Below are 9760 nucleotides of genomic sequence, written 5' to 3' on the forward strand. Positions count from 1 at the left end.
CTCCCCCTCTTCCTCTCCATCTCTCTACCCCCCCTCTCTCTACCCCCTCCATCTATATCTCTATCTTAGACCCAAAACATACACACACTCTCTCCATATCTATTTATCTATCTCTCTCTCATTCTCTCCCTCTCTCTCCCCCCCCCCTCTCTCTCTCTCCATATCTATCTCTCTTCCCCCCTCCCTCTCTTTGCATCTCTCTTCTAACCTCTCTCACCCCTCCATGTATATCTCTATCTGCCCTTGTCTTTCCTTCTCACCCCCAAAACATACACTCTCTCTCCATATGTATCTATCTCTCTCTCCCTCCCTCTCTTTGCATCTCTCTTTTAACCTCTCTCACCCCTCCATGTATATCTCTATCTGCCCTTGTCTTTCCTTCTCGCCCCCAAAACATACACTCTCTCTCCATATGTATCTATCTCTCTATCCCTCCCTCTTTCTCTCTCTCTTTCTCTACCCCTTATCTCTCTCTCTCTCACACACGCACACACCATACCTCCCTTGTCACTCCCTCTCCCTCTCCACCTTTCTCTGTCTATGTCTTTCTTGCCCTTCCAACTCCATCTCTCTCTGTCTTCTCTCTCTTCCTTCCTCTCTCCCCCTTTCTCTCCCACCTCCCTCTGTCTCTACCCTTCATCACACATACTATGTCTCTCCACCCTCCAACTCTGTCACTCTATCCCTCCCTCTCTCCTTCTCACTCTCCCCTTTTCTCCCCCTTCCATATTTATGTTTCCCTATCTCTCTCTTCCACTTCTTTCCCTATCTCTATACTCTCCTTTTCTTTCCCTTCCCTTATCTCCTCTCTCCCTCATTCCATATTCATCTCTCCCTTATCACTCCATATCTCTCTCCACCACTCTCTCTCAATGTCTTTTTTCTTTCCTTCCTCTCTTTTCCCTTCCAGATCCATCCCTCTCCCCTCCTCTCTCTCCTCTCTCTCAAGTCCCCTCTCCCTTCCTTCCTCTCTCTCTCTCCCTTTCTCTCTTTCCTCCCTCTATCTCTCCCCCCATCACACATACTCTCCCTCTCCATCCTCCAACTTTGTCACTATCTCTCTCTCTCTCCCCTTATCGTTCTCCCCCATCCATATCTATGTCTCTCTTCCTTTCTCTTCCCCTTCTTTCCCTATCTATATCTTCTCCATTTCTCTCCCTTCCCTCGTCTCCTCTCTCCCTCATCCCATCTTCATATCCCCTTGATCATTCCATCTCTCTCTCCACCTCTATCTGTCAATGTCTTGTTCTTCCCTCCCTCTTTTTCCCCCTCCAAATCCATCTTTCCCTCCCTCCATCTCTCCTCCCTCCTATCACTCTTTCGTCCTCTCTCCCCCTATCTCTCCCACCTGTATGTCTTTCTCCCCCACTCTATTCTCCCTCCATCATGCACTATCTTTCATCTATCATTGTTAGTCACTTTGGTTTCTCTCTTTACTTGGATCCTTGGTTAAAATGCATCTATCCTCGATTTAATCTCTATGGGAACATTTTTAGTAGTCATGAGGATCAAGGGTTTAGATATACCTCAAAAGTAATTATAATATTTTTTTCTTTTAGATTTAATTAAAAAATGTTATAAAAGTAAATTAACATAAAGTATTTGTAGAATATTTTGATTTTGAAATAAGTTAAAGTTTTTGGGGATGTATATTGATAAGCCATGGTTTTGGCCCATGGTATTGTAATAGAATAATTTAATCCATAACATAATAATCAAAAGCATAGATGGTCGATGGTATTGATAAACCATGGTATTAGCCATGGTATTATGATTTTCTTCTATCCTCTACCTCTATTTATTTTTCTTTTATGGGTATTAGCCCATGGTATTGTAAAAATTCCTATTTAGAAGTTAATAATATCCATGGTAAATATTCATGATTAAAAATCTTGTTATATTATAAATATTAAATTTTAATGCGCTTATTAATTAAATTTAAAGATGGTTATGCAATCATTATTTATATGTTATATATTTGAATGTGATATGTATCTAAATTGGGTTGTATAGCCTGAATGCAAATATAACAAGATTCTTAACCATAAATATTCGCCCTTACTTTATCATGGATATAATTATCTTCTCAATAGGCTTTGTTACAATATCATGGGCCAATACCATGGCTTTTCAATACCAAATGTCCAAAAACCATAACTAATTTCAAAACCAAAATACTTTATAAATATTTTATTTTATTCAATTTTATAATTTTTTTAAAGTTAAATATAAAAGCAAAAGGTATGGGGGAGATGTTGTAGTAGTGTAAATGTTTGTAAACATTTACATGTGGGCCCAATTAAAAAATAATAACTAAATGTAATGACAATAATTATAACTTAAAATATAATTATAGTTCAATTAATTGTTATTGTTATTATTATTATTTCAATCTTTTCAATGTGAGATGTACCGTAATGTAAGTGTTTTTATACATATCATGGTTTGATACCTATCAATGTTTAGTAAGTGTTAAATAGGAGTTGAAATCAACATCTACACTGAAATCAATGCATCTAGTGTAAGGTATTAAATAGGATTAGAATTTGACATCTACACTAAAATCAATGCATCTAGTGCAAGCGATCATATATGATTATAAATCAATATCTACATTAAAATCAATGCATATAGTGCAAGTAATCAAATGGGAGCAAAAATCAACTTATACACTAAAATCAATGCATCTATTATAAGGTATTTTATAGGATTAGAAATCAACATCTACAATAAATCAATGCATCTAGTGCAAGCGATCAAATAAGATTGTAAATCAATATATACATTGAAACCAATCCATCTAGTGCAAGCAATCAAATAGGAGTATAAATCAACATCTACACTGAAATCAATGCATCTAGTGTAAGGTATGAAATAGGATTAGAAATCGACTTCTATATTGAAATCAATGAATCTAGTGCAAGCAATAAAATGGGATTAGAAACCAACAACTACATTAAATCAATATATCTATTTTTAGTGAAAAACCAAAATATTCATCACTTTCTAGATATAAATTCTATGCCTATATTTTTCTTTGTGTGTCTCTTTCTTCTTCCTTCTCTCTCCACCATCTATTATGTGCCTATCTCCCTCCCTCTCTCCTTCTCCCCCCCACCTCACTCCCCTGTCTCTCTCTATCCACCTCTCCCTCCCTTTCTCTATCTTTATCTTCTTCCTTATCCCCTCCCGCCATCTATATTTATAGCTTCCTCCATCTCTCCTTATTTGTTTCTCTATCTCATCCCCATAAACACATATAATGTCTCTCTCTCTCTCTCTCTCTCTCTCTCTCTCTCTCTCTCTCTCTCTATTTGTCTCTCTCTTCTTCCCTCTTTCCCCCTCCATATATATCTCTATCTCCCTTTGTCTCTCCTTATTTATCTCTCTATATCAGCCTGCATACACTCAATCTCTCCATATATATCTATTTATCTATCACTCCCTCTTCCTCTCCATCTCTATCTCTTCCTCCCTCCCTCTCTCTCTACCCCCTCCATCTATGTCTCTATCTTAGACCCCAAACATACACACACTATCTCTATATCTATTTATCTCTCTCTCTCTCTATTCCTCCCTCTCTCTCCCCCCCTCCCTCTCTCTCTCTCTCTCTCTCTCTCTCTCTCTTTGCCTCTCTCTTCTACCTTCTCTCCCCCCTCCATCTATATCTCTATCTACCCTTGTCTCTCCTTCTCACCCTAAAAACATATACTCTCTCTCCATATGTATCTATCTCTCTCTTCCTTCCTCTTTATCTCCCTCTCTCTCTTCCCATCCTCTCTCTCTCTTCCCTTTCTCTCTCTCTCCCCCCTTCTCTCTCTCCCATCATCTCACCATATCTCCCTTGTCACTCCCTCTCCCTCTCCAACTTTCTCTCTCTACATTTCTTCCCCTTCCAACTCCATCTCTCTCTCTCTCTCTCTCTCTCTTCCTTCCTCTCTACCCCTTTCTCTCCCACCTCCCTCTATCTCTAGACCCCATCACACATATTCTCTCTCTCTCCACCCTCCAACTCTGTCACTATATCCCTCTCTCTCTCCTTCTCACTCTCCCCTTCTCTCCCCCTTCCATATCTATGTTTCCCTGTCTCTCTCTTTCACTCCATTCCCTATCTCTATACTCTCCTTTTCTTTCCCTTCCCTCGTCTCCTCTCTCCCTCATTCCTTCTTCATCTCTCCCTTATCACTCCATCTCTCTCTCCACCTCTCTCTCTCAATGTCTTTGTTCTTCCCTTCCTCTCTTTTCCCTTCCAACTGCATCCCTCTCCCCCCCTCTCTCTCCTCTCTCTCAGGTCCCCTCTCCCTTCCTTCCTCTCTCTCCCTCTCCACCCTCCAACTCTGTTACTATCTCCCTCTCTCTCCCCTTCTCGTTCTCCGCCTCTCTCCCCCCTCCATATCTATGTCTCCCTTTCTTTCTCTTCCCCTTCTTTCCCTATCTCTATCCTCTCATTTTCTCTCCCTTCCCTTGTCTCCTCTCTCCCTCATTCCATCTCCATCTCCCCCTTATCACTCCATCTCTCTCTCTCCACCTATATCTCTCAATGTATTTGTTCTTCCCTCCCTCTCTTTTCCCCTCCAAATCCATCTCTCCCTCCCTCCCTCTCTTTCCCCCTCCAATTCCATCTCTCCCTCCCACCCTCTCTCCTCCCTCATGTCTCTCTTCCATCCTCTCTCTCCCACCTCTATGTCTCTCTCCCCCACTCTATTCTCCTTCCATCTCACTCTCTATCCCTCTCTCTTAAATACGATCACATTGTATTGTATTTAAGAAAATATCTAAATTAAAAATATATATATAATTGGTTGTAAAATACTAAACCTATATTTTGGATCAATCATGTCCAAGAAATTACAATAATAAAAAACTTAAAAGAATCATGTATTATCTTTCCTCTATCATTGTTAGTCACCTTGCTTTCTCTCTTTACTTGGATGCTTGGTTAAAATGCATGTATCCTCGATTTAATCTTTATGGGAACATTTTTAGTACTCGAGAGAATGGAGGGTTTAGATATACCTCAAAAGTAATTATAACATTTTTTTCTTTTAGATTTAATTAAAAAATGTTTTAAAATTAAATTATCATAAAGTATTTGTAAAATATTTTGATTTTTAAATAAGTTATGGTTTTTCAGCATGTGGTATTGAGAAGCCATGGTATTGGCCCATCGTATTGTAACAAAATAATTAAAATCCTAGATACATAACATAATAATCAAAAGGGTATATGGCCCATGGTATTGATAAACCATGGTATTAGTCATGGTATTATGATTTTCTTCCCTCCACTCCCTCTCTCCCCCCCTCTCTCTATTTTTATTTTCTGGGTATTGGCCCATGGTATTGTAAAAAGACCTATTTAGAAGTTGATCATATCCATGGTAAATATTCATGAGTAAAAACCTTGTTATATTGTAAATCTAAAGATGGTTATGCAATCATTATTTATATGCTATATATTTTAATGTGATATGTATATTATACTTTCTTTTATCTAAAAAATTGTTCCTAATTTTGTTAATAAAAAACAAAGTTACAATAAAAAAAACTAAATTTAAAAAATATCTCACATCTAACCCTAAACTAGCTATAGAACCTCGGAGCAAATATACTTTATCATGGATATTATTAACTTCTCAATAGGCTTTGTTACAATATCATGGGCCAATACCATGGCATTTCAATACCAAATGTCAAAAAACCATAACTAAATTCAAAACCCAAATTTTTTATAAAGATTTTATTTTAATCAATTTTATAACATTTTTAAAGATAAATATAAAAGCAAAAAGTATGAGGGAGATGTTGTAGTGGTGTAGATGTTTGTAAACATTTACATGTGGGCCCAATTAAAAAATAATAAAGGGGTAAACGTAATATACAACCAGTTGTAGTGTTTGTAAAAGAGTGTAAACATTTAAATATTGGATAAATTAATAATAAAAAGTTTAAAGTAATAAAACTAATAAAATCCAATTTGTTATATTGTAAATTTAATTCTTTTAATAAAGTTACTAACAATTTTTAAGATAAAATAAAATTATAATATACATAACACATTAAAATTATGACATATAAATAATATTTATAAAGTAAGATCTATTTTACCATATAAATTGAAATAAATATTGACTAACCATTTTTAAATTTAATTAATCCGCACATAAAAACTTGATTTACAATATAACCAGATTCTTAACTATGGATATCCACCCCTATTCTTGGTAGATCTAGAGCTAAGATGAATCAAGATTGAACTAAATGTAATGACAATAATTATAACTTAAAATAAAATTATAGTTGAATTAATTGTTATTGTTATTGTTATTAGTTTAATCTTTTCAATGTGAGATGTACCATAAAGTAGGTGTTTTGATACATATCATGGTTTGATACCTATCAATGTTTAGTAAGCATTAAATTTATATCACTATACCAATGAATAAGGAGGTAGTCTAATTTATAGACTAAATGACCTTTTTAAGGACCATTTATAGACTAAATGACCTTTTTCACGACCATTTTTTTGGTTAATTTCAATCAAAACCGGACAAATATTTTTAAAAGTTTGAGTTTAAATTATTTAACCTGCATAATTCGAGTAGCCTTGGAATTTTTCAAGGTACTGAATCTATTTTTGTATTTTAAACAACAACAAAAATATTTAAATTGTATTATAAATTTTGATGAATTTCTCAACAAAGAAATAAAAATAAATAAATAAATAAAAATAATTTATTTCTTTTATATACACCGTATAAAAAATGGTGTCCAGTTTTCGTAGTTACAAAACAGTTATCAAATTCTAGGGTGACAAACGGTTTTCATGGACCAAGAGACTTTACTGTTGTGCAAAGCAACGCCGTGTAAGTTCTACGGTGGCAAACGGTTTTCATGGACCAAGAGACTTTACCGTTGTGCAAAGCAACGCCGTGTAAGTCGGCCCAAAGAGTCTCCGTTATATTTATGTTTATAAATGGTAACATTGTGGCCATTTACGATCGCATCTTTTCATCCTGCTCTCATCGCCCTTCTTGATATCGAGCAGCCTTTTTCTTCTTCTTTGCTTCTAGCACCAACACATTGTCAACAGCATTGTCTGATAAATATCGACAAGGAACAGCATTGTCTGATAAATATCGAGAAGGATTTGTCATGGCGGAGTGGACGATGAGCAGCGAGGAGGAGGATTTGATGAGCGGCGATGAGGAGGATTTGATGGAGGAAAATGAAGTGTACGTAGAAGATGTTTCAGCAACCTCCATCCCTGACCGCGCACAGAACATCAACATCAGGCTCATCTCTCAACAAACTTTATTGCCGTCACAGAGGGAGGATTTACGTAAGGTGATGGATATCCTTGCTGTAAAAGAACAGTTTGCTCGCACACTCTTGATTCATTATCGCTGGGATTTTGCAAGATTATTTGATGCATTTGTAGAGAGGGGGAATGACTGGTTATTTTCCCAAGCAGGGGTCGCTATTAGACCGGAATCCACAAATTCCCTCTTTGTTTCCATCTGCATTGTCTGTGCAGAGCAAGATTTGAAGGAAGAGGACACCACAATGATGAATTGTGGTCACACTTTCTGCAATGTGTGTTGGACGAAGCACTTTCTTTTTAAGATAAACGAGGGACAAAGCAAGCGGATTAAGTGCATGGCTCCCGACTGTAATGTCATCTGTGATGAAGACATTATACGAAAGCTAGTCACTGTAAAAGATCCTGGAGCAGCCCAACGCTTCGATCGCTTCCTATTTGAGTCCTATATTGACGACAATGACAAAGTGAAGTGGTGCCCTAGTGCTCCCAATTGTGGAAATGCAGTTCGAGTTGAAGGAGATGTTTACTGTGAGATCCAGTGCACTTGTGGACATCAGTTTTGCTTTAATTGTTTGGCTCAACCACACTCTCCTTGCTCCTGTTCGATTTGGAAGCTTTGGGATAAGAAATGTCAGGACGACTCTGAGACATTAAATTGGATTGCAGTTAATACCAAGTTGTGCCCCAAATGTGGGAAGAACGTGAATAAAGATGGTGGCTGCAACTTGGTGAACTGCGTATGTGGCCAAAACTTTTGTTGGTTGTGTGGTGGGGCCACTGGAGGTAGACATACCCAAACAAGCATTGATGGGCACAGCTGTGGTCGATATAAAGAAGACGTGGGGAAGGATATTGAGAAGGCGGCACGTGATTTGAAAAGGTACACACATTATTACTCCAGATGGAAAGCTCATAAGGATTCTCTGGAGCTTGAAACAAAGCAAAGGGAATTATTAGAGAAAAATATTTTAGATTTTGAAAGCAAGGGATCCCGTGATAGTGACTATAGATGGCTACTAAATGCACTGCAAAGGCTGTTTAGATCAAGGCGTGCCCTTGCTTATTCATATGCTTTTGCATTTCACATGTTTGGTGATGACATACTCAGACATATATTGACACCAACACAAAAAGAAATGAAACAGAATCTTTTTGAAGATCAACAGCAGCAGCTAGAGGGAACAGTAGAAAGGCTTTCAAAGATTATTGAGGGGCCTCCTGATCAACTGAGTGTAATGGCCAACCGAACGCAAGTTATTGATCTCACTGACCTCGTGGATACAATGTGTCGAAGAATGTATGAGTTTATCCAAAATGATTTGGTCGGTAACCTTCATTTGACAGCACATCCAATTGCTACATATAACTCCAAGGGTGTCCACATACTATCTATCTGATACGTAATCGACATCACAATACAAGTTAGATGATACTATATTATTCAGCGCCATCTATGACACAAACCATCCATTTTGAGTAGTCTTTGTTCTTCTGAACGTCTCTTACATTTATTGTCTTTGGAGTTGTGTTTCATATTAAGTAATACTAATGGCGTTAGCCATATAGTTGACATTAAGTCAATGGTCGAACGTCTCTTACATTCATTGGTTTTTGGATACCAGGCACACTATGAGAATGGTGTTTGGATGAAATAACGTAGATTCTATCTTTTTTGAGTTAACTAATATTAACATAACGTAGATCCTATAATCTTTACCTCATTCTTTGTTGTGTGCTTCCCATTTAAGCTAAAATATCTTTATTAAACCTAGATTTAGTAAAGACTAATTGGTATCAAAATCTATAGTAAACAATGGTCAGGACAAGTTTAAGCTTCTTCACATCCAGTGACAAGTTTGAGCTAACCACTTGGGCATTGGAAGCATTTGTACATTTGTCTAAGCTTCTTCACATCTAGTGACAAGTTTGAGCTAACCACTTGGGCATTGGGAAGCATTTGTACATCTGTCTAAGCTTCTTCACATCCATTGACAAGTTTGAGCTAACCACTTGGGCATTGGGAAGCATTTGTACATTTGTGTGCTATATGAGTAGAATTATAGGTGGCGTCCCCTCATTTTTCTTGGAATTGTTTTAGATTTGTGGTGTAAAGATCTAAATGTGTTACTTTTGATTCACCATAATGTGTTATTTGGGGAAACCCACATGGAATTTCCCCTCATCTTGGTATACAAGGTAAATTAGATTCTTCAGGGCTGAAGGCCAGATCAACATCTCAAAATTGTTTGGCTCATCAAGAGCAAAAATGTCACAATGTGATTTGAACTAACACATCCCCTATTATAACAAGTTCTCGTAGATCCCCTAAACCGAGAATTAGTGAAAATTAGAATGAAACTGGTAATACCATAACAAAAAATTGTTAATACCATAACACTGCTCCTGAAAACCTCCAATTAATTTCTTGAGACTCAGA

The 9760-nt window shown here is 37.1% G+C and overlaps 1 pseudogene; it reads left to right on the forward strand.

The window, feature by feature from the left end:
- Positions 1-7292: 7292 nt before the first annotated feature.
- Positions 7293-8720, forward strand: LOC149190813 (putative E3 ubiquitin-protein ligase ARI1 pseudogene; annotated as a pseudogene).
- The last annotated feature ends 1040 nt before the right edge of the window (positions 8721-9760 follow it).

Source organism: Pinus tabuliformis, chromosome 3_1, assembly GCF_031772625.1.
Source record: "Pinus tabuliformis cultivar Carrire ecotype Pingquan chromosome 3_1, CPIR1, whole genome shotgun sequence".
Lineage (NCBI taxonomy): Eukaryota > Viridiplantae > Streptophyta > Pinopsida > Pinales > Pinaceae > Pinus > Pinus tabuliformis.